Genomic DNA, 15,315 nt, shown 5'->3' on the forward strand with positions numbered 1-15,315 from the left:
GTTTTTGTAAATATAGCGCAAAGTGAAGATGCCTAATTTTTTTCTTTTCTTCTGTAAGCGATTTAGATCGTTCGAGACGACGGTGATTCGTTGAAAGCGTGTATCGCGAAATATATCGTAAAAATCGTTGAACCGTGAAAATCAAGGTCCAGTTATTTTTGTAATTTATTTCTGCGTAGTCGTCTCGACGAAAGAAGATACAATCGTTCGAAAGAAAACTCCGTGGACAATTCGCTTTCTCGCGAAAGGTGCTTAAAGTTTCAGCCAATGAGATTTTGCGTGCACCACGGAAACACAATACAGCGTATAGAGAAAGACAAAACCGAATAAAGGACTTTGTTCGTGGATGTCACTGGTCACAGTAACGGGGGATAAAGTGGACAACAAATCGTGTCACAGCTACAAGCGACTCTGGGCGCTTTAATTGGCCGAAGCTTCGACAATTTTTTGTAAGAAAAGCAATCGTTTGCGACACACGACACCTTTTCAACTTTTCTACTCCCTCGTCGAACGGTATACGTACGAACGGCCAAAGACTTCGATCCTCGGTTTTATGAACGAAACGAATTCTCCGGAATCGTGGCAAATATTTTCTTTTCATCTTGTACGCTCTGTGTCTAAAAAATGCTTTTAACGAATTTAGAAATTGAAAAGATCGACAACCTATTCCGTGTTGTTTTGGAAACACAAGCATTCCTGTTCCAGCGATTCCGGAGTTAAAAATAATCGATTCTATTGCAATATTTACAAGCAACGTTTCGTGTCTCGAGTACGGTCTTATCGATTACAGTAATACCTCTCTAACTGTTGCGGTTTCTGCCTCATTAGCTGTCGCGTAGTTATCCCTACCACTTTAACCGTGTCTCGTTCGCTCCCAGCTGTTTCGCATTCGGTCGTACAGTTACTCGCTCTCATCCCCAACGCATTTAGTAGCGAGCGAGTCGGTGACAGATAGCGGTAAATTCCTGGAACACCTACCGCCCTTGCTAACTACATTCTGTAAATACTACCCTCCTAGAGCTCCACGAGTTTCTACGATTCGCTATTTTCAGAACAGCACCACCTTTCGGAGCTTCCAGTTTTCCATTTTTTCGCGCTTAAACGCATCTCGGTCGAGCGTCGTTTCTTCGCCGAACGATTTCTCGACCCTTTCGTTCGTAAGTTTTCCTTACTTTTTCGAGATAAAAATTCAATTTTTCGCGTACACGGGTGCACCGAATTGTTGCAAATTTTTTTAACATCGGTGTCAAATTTGACACATTGCGAGGAAATCGTTTAACGTCGAAATTGATCAAACACGCGTTAATTTCTCCACTGATATGTAAACGTTCGTTTCTGCACTGTTTACGAGTAAACGAAAATCAACGTGATAAATGTAACCGTAAGCGATAACGTAAATAAACTCGACAGGTCGCGCAAGAGTTATTAATCGATGCGATCCATCTTAGATTTGAATTCCAGGAATCTTTATTTATCGTGAGATTTATTTCGCAAGATTATCAACAAATCCGAGCAATCGATTTAAAGAAAGTATCGTATAAAGTGAACTTTAATTGATCAAGCTCGATTCGATCGTATTCTACTTTGATAAATCCAAAGAACACGAACTTCGAAAGCTTACGAGGATTTGTGACGGGAATGTATACGTGGACGTACGTTATTCGATCGTGACAATGACTATAATACGAAAACAAAATGAAATGTCGTACGAATTTTGTTGATTACTTTGGTCAATTTTAAATTTTCCCTTGAAATTGTGTTCGTCGATAAAGAAACAGGTTATGTGATTCTATTTTCTCGGTTAAAATTGGAGTAAACTGTGAGTTAGTTGAATTTATCGGTGTCGGAAACCATACGTGGAACTTGTTAAGAGCTTATAAATAGCCACGATTGATTGTTCAAGAGGATTCTCTTCGATTCACCTAGGTATATTATTTATGGAACGTTTGCATTGTCGAGCATCATCGGCTTTGTTAAGAGCAAACTATAAGTTCCATTAATAAAACTTGAAGTGACTTTGAAGTATCCATGACACTTCTATCGATTTTTCTGTTTAAAATTCCGATGACTCCCTTTGACTCTTTCGAGACTCATACGTGCACCTTTTGTTTCGGTACACATTCGAAATAAAAATAGACCGAGATTATGATAGAGCGTTAGCATAGATTCCTCCGTTTTTCTGCTTCTAAACTAAAAAAGCCATTGGTAAAAACCAATGGCGTTCGACGATCATGATTATTCCGATATTCTTAGATATATCAATCTTGAGGTATTGTCAGTTCGTAGAAAGATTGCCAATCAATGCCTCGTATATAAACTTATACATTATCGAATCGATATTTCTTATCTACTGCTTCGAATTGGCTTCTACGCACTCTTTCGCTGCACTGGAACATCGTGAGATTATGTTCGTGATACAAAAACAATTGCGAAGTTTAACACCGTCTATGGAGTTGCAAATATTTTTTTTCATCCATACCATTTCTCCATTAATTTGAGAGAAGAATCAAGTGGCTTCGATTTTTTTTTTTTTTACAATGTTACAACACTTTAAATGAGAAATGTATCACTGGCATAAGAATAAGTAAGTTGAGTGCACGTTTTAATTGCATTTTGTCTAAATGTATTTTGCGTTTGGTATAATCGTAAGGCTACGCGGAAACAATACTTGCTTTTAAACTACACCGAAGGAGAAGATTCAAACGTCACGATGGTGCAAACGGTATGTACTGAAAAAATATTTGCAACTCCGCAGAGAGCGCTAAACTTTTCAATTTCTCGATATCACGAACACGCCCTCACATTTCGAATAAGATTGAAAAACATTTATCCAACATTGTGGATATGCATGATACTCGGAATGAAACTATAACATCGTAAAGTAGAGACTCTAATTTAAAAAAAATCATATTCCTACGAAACTTTTAACGGAATCACAGCTCTTCGAAAATTGCCAATTTTTCGGTCAAAATTTACCGATCCTTCAATTTTGCGTATCAGAGCTCCTGCCCGTACAAGATAAATAAATAATCAGTAATAATGAATGTATGCTCACCCTGTGTTCAGTTCCGCGAAGAAACTCGTGTGCAAGGAACATAAGATTGATTTCAAGGAGAAAAGAAGTAAATGTACGGAAAAGCTCGAAACGCAAACTACGATGAAGCACAAACGCCGAACGAACAGTTTCGTCGATGCAAAGGGAAGATGAAAATCGGTCTATCGCGAAGAAATTTTCAAATTTTCAAATTTTCACAAAAACACTCGCGAAATACGCGAGCGATGAAAACGTGCTCCGTTAGAAATGAAGGAAAAATTGGATCGTGGTTCGATCGTGATAAGGGCCACGAGACTTCGATAAAAAATTGGAAAACACGATCGACTTACCTTGTTCCAGGGCGACGGTAATTGACGAGATCCCTTCCTTTCCGCTTTCTTCTCGTTCTGCTTACTCGTCGTTCCCCGTTCTCGACTCCTCTACTTGTTCTTTATTCACCACTCGACGAACTTTTAGAGGCGTGCAAAGAGTTCGAGGAACTAATTCTCTCTTCTGTCCCGGGATCTCAGACAACGCATAGAATTGTATTTTCCGTGGAATCGAAGGCCATGGTTCCCGAACGGTTTGACGATCTGAGAAAAGGACAGGCAATATACGATTAGATTAGATTTAGACGCGATATTCGAGAGACGCGTTACGTAAACTTCTCGGAAAAAGTATTCGTTCGAAGACTGTACGAAAGAATCGATCGTTAAATGTCCATCCGCGCTACACGGATCGTAGAAATCAACGAGAAAATTGTCGGACGATTCTGTCGATTACTTTCTCCGCTCGAGAAATATTTTCAACCGTTACCTTTCTTCGTCGCGAGAAATAAATAAATAAAAATTCGTCCACGAACGCGCAGTTACTGCTCGAACGACAACAACGAGTTTAGAATTATATTTTCCAAAAGACCTATTTTCCGAATGTCCGTTCGAAGATAACTGTGACACGTGTTTCCAATTCGTCTCCCGTGGATTATATAATGTATTTATTGCTCGTTAAAAATTACAAAGAATCGTTACATTCGTGTTAGTCGTTCGAAAGTTTATATCGTAATATCGGTTAAAACTGTTCGGAACTTTTGTACATTTATAAACGCGATTCGAGGTAGAAATGTTTCAACGTTAAATGAGAATATTTGCAAACAGATTTCGTACTGGGAATATAATCGTTGGTTTTCTCGTCGTGTAACGTTGCGTCTTTGATAAACGTGAAATCCGAGCACACATAGTTTACGTTTCACGAAAGTCGCCAGGTATTACGTCAAACATATTTGTATGCCCTTTCCAGTAAAAGGATTAAGTAGTAGAAACGAAGTTTCAGCGTGTTTGAAATTTCACTTGCGGGATGTCTTCTTCAACGTCCTGAATAACGATATTTCTTCAAAGAAGACGCTTTCACTATTCGTAGCTTTCTATACCAACTTTTCTAAAACGTCTTAACGAAATAAAATCGTGTCGCTATAAATACTGCCGCATCGTTCAAAAATGTTGCATAAAGATTAATCTGCGTGACATATAATGCATTTGACAGTAAGTTTCGCAAACAAGAAACATCGTCCAATTGATAATCTCTGATTCTTGTAAAACATCAAATACATATTTTTCTTTTTCTTTTCTGTATCGACCGATAAAAAAAATTTCGATTTTCCCCGAATAATTATAGAGGAATAATACAAATTTCATCAATCCAGCCAATAAAATCACTTTTTTATAACTATCAAATCGGTAAAGCCACGTATGACTTTACGAAAATTTTTATTTCGACCTCGCGATGATTGCTCGTCAAAGACCAAATTCTGTGCTATTTCTACTAATTTTTTAAACGTTTAACTAAATATAGATTTCGTTCGCAACTTCGAGGATAGTGTTCATGCTTGCACGGGTATCCGTCGATAAGAAAAAATACTCGTTTAATATTTTTCAATGCACAAGTTCCGTGTGAAGCGGAGATTGTTAATCGAACGATGCTCCTTCCGAGACAAGATTCGCGTTTAAGTTGATCTTTAATTAGGTCGAATCGCCAATGGGTGAAGGTGAACTTTAAACGTTTTAAAGGCGATATCGAGTCGTTTCGTTTGCCGATCGCGATGTAAATTTTTACTTTCTTCCGTTATACCGACGATTCGACGATTCATCGTTTAAAAATACGCCTTCAATTTCCGATCGGCGCGTCGTCGCGAATAAACACAGGAACTCTCTTTAAGGAACATTAATTGACTGTATAAACAACCGCAGTCGTGCCCGGACTTCGACTGTTTATTCAGTTCCATGGAGAGAAAAATCCCCGCGAGAAAGTACGTGAGTATCTGCGGAAATCAGACGCAGAAGAAAACTTGTGTAAACACAAAGAGGGCAATTTCGCGCAAGGGGTCGCGAAGCTATAAAACGCGAAATCCTCGCTTCCTTCCTCTCGAGTTTCCCCAATCTTCGACCGTATTAACGTACGTAACCCTCCACTGAAATAATATTTCGGGATATCCGCTGGAACATTTCCATCTAATTAGAAGTTTCGTATCCACGGTTTCGTTGCATCGGTGAACCGTTTCTATCGGGTAATTGAACGTTTTGTCATTGGTCGATAGGCAGTTTCAACTTTCGCGCTCGTATCTAAACAATACCGAGAGCAACGTTTGAAACGACGCATCGCGATTCTCGTGTTCGAGGTAAAATTTCATTTCAGAAAATTCGAAAGAACGGAGGTAGGATTTTTTTTTCAATTTAATTTCATATTTTCTTCTTTTTTTCCCCCTCCCAACTGCGAGCCGTGATTTCCCGAAATGTCGAGAAAAATATGAATCGTACTTTTTCCACGAAATATATTTCATTTGCGTGAAAATTATATTTCTCTTCGTTCGAGTGTATCGATGTCGTTGTTATCGAAAGCTGGTTTCGATATTCCCAAGCGACAACGAATTGAATCAATTCCAATTTTTAACGAATAATGCAATTGTCAAACATCGAACACATTTTGAACGAATATCGATTCAGTACAGTTTTGTGCTTCTGAGATGCAACAAACACATCCAATTTGTTGTAAATGCATTTCTTATCGTTGGTTTACATTTTTCAAGAATATTTTACAAAATCGTATAAATTGTAATGCGAACGAAACGATACTTCTCGGTCTCGGACGAACCATTATTTCTCGGTTCGACCCGTTATCCATCGATTCACGAGTAAATTAACACGATAATTTTATACGAGTAATGTTTGTTTCAGCGATCCACGAGCGATTTTACAACGATTAAACGACAGATCTTAAAAATATCTTTGCGTCAAGAACATCCACAAGGAATTTTATTTTCTGAGAAAAACTATCTATAGAAATCGATTACACTTGGCACAGAAAGAAAATACCAAGTTAACGAAGCGTACCTAAGGTCTGAAACTTAATAACAATCGTTGTTCGAATATTTGTAAAGAATAATTCGATTACAAAATACATTCGACAGATTGAGAAGAATACGAACGAGTCAAATATAGCGAGCAATCGAGCACCGAAGTCCGAAAAGGTAATTGGATGTAATCGAATGTAGTTCGATATATCGCTCGATATCATGTTAAATGTAACAGAGGCGATGTCAGCGAACTTAGCGTGGTCACGCTACGCAGTTGCTCGAACGTACTCAAGTATGCAAAGGAACAAGTTAATTAAGGACCACCCAGAAGCACCTTCTCCCTTTCTCTCGATGTTCCGCAGTACACGATGGAAACGTGCCAAGAAGACACATAAACGCCGATTCTCTTCTCGGACTTTACATCCCCGTGGAGATCGCGAGGGCCACCATTGGAGACCGACTGGCGTGTTCCACCGCGAGAATCAATTATCTCCGTAAAATGGCGAGTGCTTATCTTTGGCCGCAATTATCCCGCGTGCATTAAAACGAGCGGAAGGGAACACGAAACGTTCGTCGATTGCTCCAAAAATGGTGAATCGAAAATGTTCCACGGTCGATGAACGCTTTGTAGCTACATGTACAGGGTGAACCGTTTGGATGTAACCGTGTATGCGTTTTCGTTGCATTGTACAGAGTGTTTGGTTGCAATTTATAGCGCAACCGAGGAGAGGGTATTTCTCTGTTTGGCAAATAAATCGAAAACGTAGAACGGTATTTTTTCTACAAGAGCTCCGTTCTCGAGACGATCGTTGTCGAAATTAACAGGTGGGCCGCGTGCATTTGGTCACCTTTCCTCCAAGTGCAAAGCGTCTTCGGTGCATCGGTTTGAGAACAAGTATCGGATAAATTATTTTTATACAGAGAGTGTCCCAATTCGTTACCGGTCGATTTACGTACTTTTTCTCCCGAATAGTTCGCGTTAAAGATCGCGATTTCTTCGTAATACGCCTGAATAATTTTCACGCGTTCTTTCACCGTGTACTTTTCCACGATCAATTTCCCATCTGTCTGGATAACGTATGTCGAGTTTCAGGTTAATCGGTTCGAGGTTTTCAAAATAGCGTGAAATTCAAATCGACCGGTGACGATTGGGACAATCTCCATTATACGCGAACATTAGAAACGTTTGCAATAATCTCGAACCGAGATTCGATCGAATCGTCGCCAGTCTTGTATATTTTCAAGATCGATTGTCTCGAGAGGGAAGCTTCCCGCAACAAAGTTTCGCTTCACGGTTTCGACTTATCTTTAAACGAAGTAATCCTTCTACTTTTGCTTGCACGAATTACGAAACATCGTGTACAATTTTGACACCGAATAATTTTCGATCGAGACGAACAAGTGTCTCGTACGCGTGTCGACGAACAACGCAATTGGGCGTCGTTGCATATTTCGGCGCAACGAGAAGAATTTCGAATAAATTTCTTTCGAACGCGTTCACTCGATTTCTACCCGGCTTTATCGATTTCTCGACAATTCGTTCACGATGAACTCGCAATAAAGCAAACAGAATTTACTTTAAACACGTTCCAATATCAGCGATCTACGCGGGTACTTTCGGGACACCCTGTACGGTAAATACGCGGAAATCGAGACAACGAAGCCAGTAAAACAAAGGGAAGGAACGCGAAACGGCTGTCTGCTAATGAGATTACACCGTCGATTAAATTTTAATTCGACGAACTCGGCTTAATTTCATACGCCACACGGTTCGAGAAACCTCTCTTGGTTATCGATCCCGGAGACAATGGAATCGTCTTGGCGAATTTCGTCGACGACGTATAAATTGCACGAGCGTTCGTCGATGCACGACGGCACGTTACTTTGAAATTCGCGCGAAAATCCTTTCGTGGAAGCATATTTCTTGGCTCTTCAAAAATTCTACAGCATCCTCGATGGACCCACTTCTCCGGTTTTTATTCCGTACTTGTAGATGCCCAGCACGAACAAAAGAAAGAGACGGCGGATAAAGGTCCGAGGCGGCAGTAGCGAAGAGGATCAACGGGCGAGGAGAATTTTCAAAAAGGAACCGACAAACTCGCGCATTGGCTTCCTCCAAGGATCGTTCGAAATTTATCGCTACCTAGCCAAGGATTAACACCGTTCGGTGACAACGGATCGAGAAACACCGGCGACGAAATTTATCACGATCCTGGAACCAAAGTGTCCGTTTCAATCACACCGTGACGAGAAGTAATCGAGAATCGCGTCGAGATTCCACCGTACTGGAACGTCGAATCGAATTGAATCGACGAGCACCGAACTCGATCGAACGTTGTCCATTTTTCGACGATCGTACGACTCGAAGACGAAGTTTCGTTTTTCCCTTACAACGATCGTAACGAAACTCGAACCTCGAGCTTCACGAGCTCGTGAACCGAACGAATAAGTTCCCACACTGTCACCGAGAAGTGTAACCCTTTCGAATAGATTAACCACCGTTATAAATTTACCGGCTAATCGAAAGTCTTCGCGTCGCGCGTCGCTAAGATCGCTGTCCGAATCCGTTGTTCGTCAGGCTTCGTGGACCAACGTCGTGTTTCGAGCTTCCGTACAGCGTCTCGCTGTAACCGAGCAATTACACGCGGCACGAACGCGCGAAACGAAACGCCAGACGCGAGACATTGTTACATCTGTCGGTTATAAAGTTCGTATTTCCCGATCGATGTCGGAACAGTGAACGGTGGCTTCGTACCGTGTCCCGGGCTGCCATAATTTTCGAATATTTATGTCTCGGGTATACAAAGGGATACGGCCGAGTGTTCGAGTAGTTGAATTTCGCGTGGTCTCGCCACATGGTACTTGAAAGAGGGGAACGGGCCAAGAAAGAAATCCACCGACGTGATCCACCGTCGACGAAACCTCGAAACTCGTTACTCGTTACTCGTGATCCGGCACGCGGGAAACCGGCGAGTTTCGATTTACGTATGTGTCTCCGGCGAAGTTACACTTTATCAGCGAAAGATAAAACAACGATAACAAAGAAATATATCTTTCAACTTTGGTATTTACAGACGCGAACGGAACATCCTTCGCTGTCTCGAGCCACGTTCGAAAGTAACACGAACATCGTTTTACTTGCTTCGGGTTTATTTGCATTCGCACAAATTCGTGCGATCCGTGTGACGTCAACGTGCGTTCGCTACACGCTCCGCTCTCGCTGTTGCTCTCGCGTGCGTAAACCGACGGAGCGAAGCTACCACTTTCGTTCGTCTGGCTAAAATAAGGTTCCGTTTGACGAGGCAACAACGACCGAAGAACGCGACTGACTGACACGAATTGTCCATTCAATGCGGCTTATTTGCCCGGGACTTCGCTACGTTAGCTTCGCGAAACGGGGCCCTCCTCCGATAAATATTTACACGTCACCGAATGTGGGTTAACGTTTTGCATATCGCCCCCACGAAGGATATTACTAGTCGTGACAAATGTTATGGATCGAGAACAGCGACTGGGGATACGTGCTCCGATAAGAGCTTCCTTTTGCCACACGGTCTTAATTGCACATTCTTATCGCCTTGTGACGAACCACCGCTTCGTTAAGTTCGGCGAAGATACGCTCGGCCAAGTTTCCGGTAGACGCCTGGACCTAGAGATAAATTAAGGTACAGTCTTCAATGACCATCGAGGATCGAAAAATCCGAAATCTTGTTTCGCAGTGGGTGCTTAGGAGCATTTCGAAGCGAACGTACAAACATCATCGATACGTATAGAAACAAATCGAATTTTAAAGAGACGCGAATAACGCACAGAAGTGAACGATCGAAAAGAAATATTTAGATACGATCGACTGTAAATCGGTGATATCTCGATTTAGTACGTCCACGATACGCGTAGATGCGTAAGGACGAGCATCGTGCGTACGAGACTTGTGTGACATCATTCTGAAAGAATATCCTTTAATCTAAACACTTAGGTGCGTACCTAGTTGCAATAAAGTGGTAGAAATATGGGTTGTTCGGAAAGTGATTTCGTTTTCCAAAATGGAGAATATATTTATTTAATAAAATGTTTATACGTTCTAAAAGAATCGTGTTTCATTTTCACCAAAAAAAAAAAAAAGCGAAATGACTTTCCGAACGACCCGATATAATCAGCGAATATATGTATACGAAAGCCTAACATCCGAAGTATCACTTGTCGACGAGAACCCGACAACGTAAAGCTACTAGCTTGCAAACTTTTATTGAAATCGATGAGGGTCACGTTCCCCTTGTTCGAATCGAACGAAATTCGCGTGCAAAACGTTACTGTGCGTTATATTGCTCGTTATCGGGGTACATGAATATTCATCGTAAGTCTCGACAAGCGGATTATCGTCATTGCTTAACGATGAAATATTAAAACGAAAACGGTGGACACGTCGGGGAGCAATTTGTCGTATTGGCGCGCGATCGTTTCAGATTGAAAACGCCCGTGCGAGCCTGGATTTCGAAAAATGGATCTCCGAGATTGCATCGATTAACGTGGCGAATTTAAAAAGGGAGGGAAAAGAAAGAAAAAGAAAAGAAAAAACCTTAACGACGACCGTGACGCTTTATCTCGAGCGATTCGATGTAAAACGACACGTACAAGTTGCAACGAGCGATACGAAAGACACTCGAGGTACTTACACCGATAACGCAGCCAGCACGTGTGCGGTACGTCTTCCATGGCTGGCATAAAATCTCGGGGATACGGTGTAGATGACCGCGGACACGACGAACATGACGCACAGACTCGTGGGAGCCGGTGTCGCTAACCTTCGACTCGTGAGATCCCTGTTACGACAATTTCAGATTCGCAGAACCCAGCAGCGACGATCACCGGATTCCTAGGACCCGATACCTAAGATTACCCACACACAGGACCGGACGGGGACAACCGTGAGACCCGATACCCGAGACTCGGACAAATACCCGACAACAACCAACACTGGGAGTCTTGGTACCCGATCCAGGCTATTCCAGAGTCGTCGTACCCGATATACAAGATATCCCTGATTTCGCGACATCGGACCCAGGCAGTCCTGAACTCGTTACTCTCGACGTATCGAGTCCTCCGAACCCAAGGTAGCCAGAAACCTTCGAAACCGTAGGAACCTCCGAGACATCGAGACTCGAGATCTTTGAAACTTTACGAGATTCCTTACGTACTTTTGACTTCTACCCGGTCTTGCGTCTCCGATGTAATCTACATCGGATCTCACGTGTCCGGAGATTTCTGTATCCCGTTTCAGAAATTAACTCTTTGGACACGAAGCACTCTTGCTACCAGAGATCCTTTAAATAGCACAAGTAATCTGGAAAGAAATATTTTTATTACGATATTTCACGTACCTGTACGTTTACATCTTACGAGTGTACGGTATTTAAATTCCAATTCGAATTACTACAAGCCACGAAATTTTGCCAACTCGGAGAAAGTATACGGAAATTGGGTGACGACTGAGTATCTCCTCTCGAGTTCAAAGGGTTAAAGGACTACAAGTGCTACGAGTTCCTAGACGAGTGTACGAGCGTGTATCGTCAATTTTTGGATAATCTGTATAAAATTCCACGAGTTGGAGATCTTTCGTATCTCGTGCCGTGAATCAGAAGATGCCCGAACCAGACACCACGTGTCCTGTAACACGTTTTCGGGTTATCCGGTGCAACTCCCACAAGTATCCGACGTGTCTTACGTTGGATCTCACAAGGCCAAGGTTACTATATTAGGTCTCACGAATTCGCAAGTAAACCGTACCAACTTCCTACGACTTTCAATGTTATCTCTATCGAGTCCCGTTTGCTCGGTCTCACGAAAACCTACGAGTCCAGAGTTGCCTGGATCGAGTTGTCTCCGTCTACATCGAATCTCGCGATTCCGAAATCGCGCCAATCGATTATCACGAGTATGGAATCGTCACCATTGAATTCCACGGTTGCGCGATCGTGTTCCATAGAGGATTTCTGAATCGTTCTCACCGAATTCGGGTCGATCGACATTCGTGCATTTGTAGTTCGTGATCGTCTCTAACACGTTCAACGAATTCCTGATCGTTGGCACAGGGTCGCTCGACCGTTTCTTCGTATTTACCCAAGGTACGATGAAAATGAAAATCATTGCTACTTTTATCTATCCTCGGTGGTGCAACGTTCGATGGGGAGTTATCGAAAGCTTTTCCGGTACTTGTTCCCGCAATTGCGGAAAATGTAGACTCGAACGTGTACAAGTAAGACGAGGAACGTCGCGACCGAGAATCGCATTACGCGTAAGAACATCGATGTCTGCGAGGTGAACGTCGGATATCGTAGCCTGAAAAATCCTCAGCCTTTCACGTGAGACTGCTTCCATCGCGGCGTTCCGGCGAATACTTATTCAAATTCGATCCTGAGCTCGATAACTGGAGTCTCACGGGCTCCCGAAGGGCGGGTTTCTATTCACCGGGCAGAGTCAAGGTGTGCACGTGTGCGTACCTGGAATTCGCGCAAGTGAACGATCACAGGAAGGATTCCACGGATTCCCAGAATCCTCCGCCCGTATCCGTATTTCCGGCAACGGATACCCGAATACCTCGAACGAGCCTATAAAATCTTAGAGACGATTACGTCGTTAAATATATCCGTAAAAAATACATTCAACAATTTATCGAAAGACTTCTGCGTTCCGTGATATCCGTGACATTCGATGTTCGTGCGAGAAAACGATGGTGCAATCGTGGTGCGTTTCGAATCGATTTCCCAACGAAGTGTATTTCCTCGTACGATCGAACGTCGAAATCAATACGAAAAATGAAGCCGCGAAATTTGAAGAGCGAGAGCTGGACAATTCGCGACGATTCTTCCAAGACGAACGAAAGTTTCATTAATGGAAAAATTCACGATCGAAACGACCTCGAAGAAGGAACGTCACCGATATTTTCGAAATGCTCTCGATGTAAATGTTATACCGCACCACGAGACTCGAACGAAACTGTTTCTCGTACGGTGAAAATGTTTCGAAAAATTCAACGAACCACGAGTCTGGAGAATTTCAAATTTTTGCACACGCGTTGCGTGCATTTGAAATTTTATGCAGTTACCGATGCAACTTGTTCGCTCTCGACGAGTATTACCAACGTCCTTGAATTCAATCGAGAAAATCCCGTTCCCTTTTCTTCGCATTTCACGATTCTTTCACATTCCTGGCTGCCACTTTCGGTAAATAAGTGACCGATTTCACACATAATCGCTTATTCATGCGTTTCTCATAAATGAATCATTGTGCATTCACTCGGAATCGATAGGGACTGGCAACAGCGTTTTGTTTCAATGACGATTACGATTGCTTTCGATACGTATCCGTTCACCTTGACGGGTAGGAAACCGGTGCTCAAGGACGCCTTAGGAATTTCACGGCGACCCTAACTTTCGTCGCGCGACGTTTCCGCTTCTTCTTCGAGCGTACTTTCCCCGACGTGCGCGTGTTTCTCCCGAATGGTGATAAATCGTCGGACGTTATCGTTACTACTATATTGCCACGGTGACAATATCATCGATGCGTTGAATTCCTCAATTTTGTACAAATTTGAACAAAAAAAGTGACCAATATACGTAATACGTATGTAAATAATGATACATATATAAATAATATGAAATTGATTGCTATTCGTATTGAGTTGTTCGGAAAGTCATTTTGTTTTTTGTTTCGGTGAAAATGAAACACGATCTTTTCAGAATGTATAAACATTTTATTAAATTATCGTTTCCATTTTGGAAAACGAAATGACTTTCCGAACAACCTAATACATTTACATTTCTATTTCGTTTTTAACTTCGTAGCAATTATTCGAAATAATTATTTTCCACGCTGTCTCGACACCGAATCGGCTTCGTTTTCTTCTCGGTAAAGGCGTAACATGAAATTCGAACGAGTGTTACGTACAACAATATATGTAGGTTTGAAAAATCGCGTAAACACGCAACGTGAGAAATAATTAAAAGTACTCGAACGATCGTACTCTGGATAACGATTTCTTCGAAAATGAAGTCACAACTCCGATATCGGACTACCTGTATCGTCGACTCGTTCAAGTCTCGATGATACTCGATATTTGAACGGTGACGATACTACAAAAATTGTCAAGAAGTACTTCTTACCAACACCGATGCTCGTGTATCGATACGTATCGGTATTAACGAGTGTGCTATTCGATCGGTTCTATCGTCGTTAATAATCATCGACGGTCGAAGTGATTGTAATTAAATATAATTGAAAAAACAGAATATCTCGATGTGTAAATAATTGCTCGTAAGTCGCGAGTAGAGGCATTTTTATCCGCGAGAGATAAGTTCGCGATGCAATCGTGGCGGTAACGACACTGCATCGGGGAAACCAGTTTCTGGCTCGGGAAACCGAGTTTCTCGCGTTGCTTCGCCGAAAATTTACGCACTCGATCAGAAACTATGCGGTAAAATGCTTGCTCCGAACGAGCGAGTAGCGATTTCTGTTGCCTCGATTTCAGGCATCGGGATACTAGCTCCCTGAAGACCATTGGACTAATAGAACCGGTGAAAGAAAAGTCGCCGAGAAAATGAAGAAAAATCATTCGACCTCGGAGTAGTTACAAGAAAGCAATTGACGTTTGCAAAAACCTCGTCGCCGTATCGCTTTTTCCCTGACGGTTTCGTTAATCGTTTAACGAGGTTTTTCAACAGTTCGGGTCTGTTATATTCTTTTTTCGACGGGTTTTCGTTCAGAGAATATTAAATTTTTCTTCGATTCGCGAAGAACGACACATTCAGAGCGTCTTAAAAATAATTCGTGGAACGGTGTACAGTAAAATGTACACTGTCTCGAATGTGAACATTTTTGAGAAAATTCGCGCGCTCGAATAAAGCTGATTCATAGTTACGAGTTTCCTTTAAAGAAACTT

The 15,315-nt window shown here is 42.0% G+C and overlaps 1 protein-coding gene and 1 long non-coding RNA gene across 2 annotated transcripts in view; both read right to left on the minus strand.

Moving 5' to 3' along the window:
- The window catches only part of Pde9 (phosphodiesterase 9), a 190,588-nt gene extending 187,109 nt beyond the window's left edge, over window positions 1-3,479 (minus strand). Inside the window, exon 1 of the mRNA XM_076308050.1 lies at window positions 3,385-3,479. The gene's annotated coding sequence lies outside the window, so the exon portion shown is untranslated. The remainder of the gene's footprint in view (window positions 1-3,384) is intronic.
- Window positions 3,480-3,595: 116 nt separating this feature from the next.
- LOC143145047 (uncharacterized) overlaps window positions 3,596-15,315 on the minus strand; it is a 62,417-nt gene continuing 50,697 nt past the window's right edge. Inside the window, exon 3 of the long non-coding RNA XR_012991595.1 lies at window positions 3,596-3,627. This is a non-coding gene — a long non-coding RNA (uncharacterized LOC143145047). The remainder of the gene's footprint in view (window positions 3,628-15,315) is intronic.

This window comes from Ptiloglossa arizonensis, chromosome 3 (assembly GCF_051014685.1).
Source record: "Ptiloglossa arizonensis isolate GNS036 chromosome 3, iyPtiAriz1_principal, whole genome shotgun sequence".
Lineage (NCBI taxonomy): Eukaryota > Metazoa > Arthropoda > Insecta > Hymenoptera > Colletidae > Ptiloglossa > Ptiloglossa arizonensis.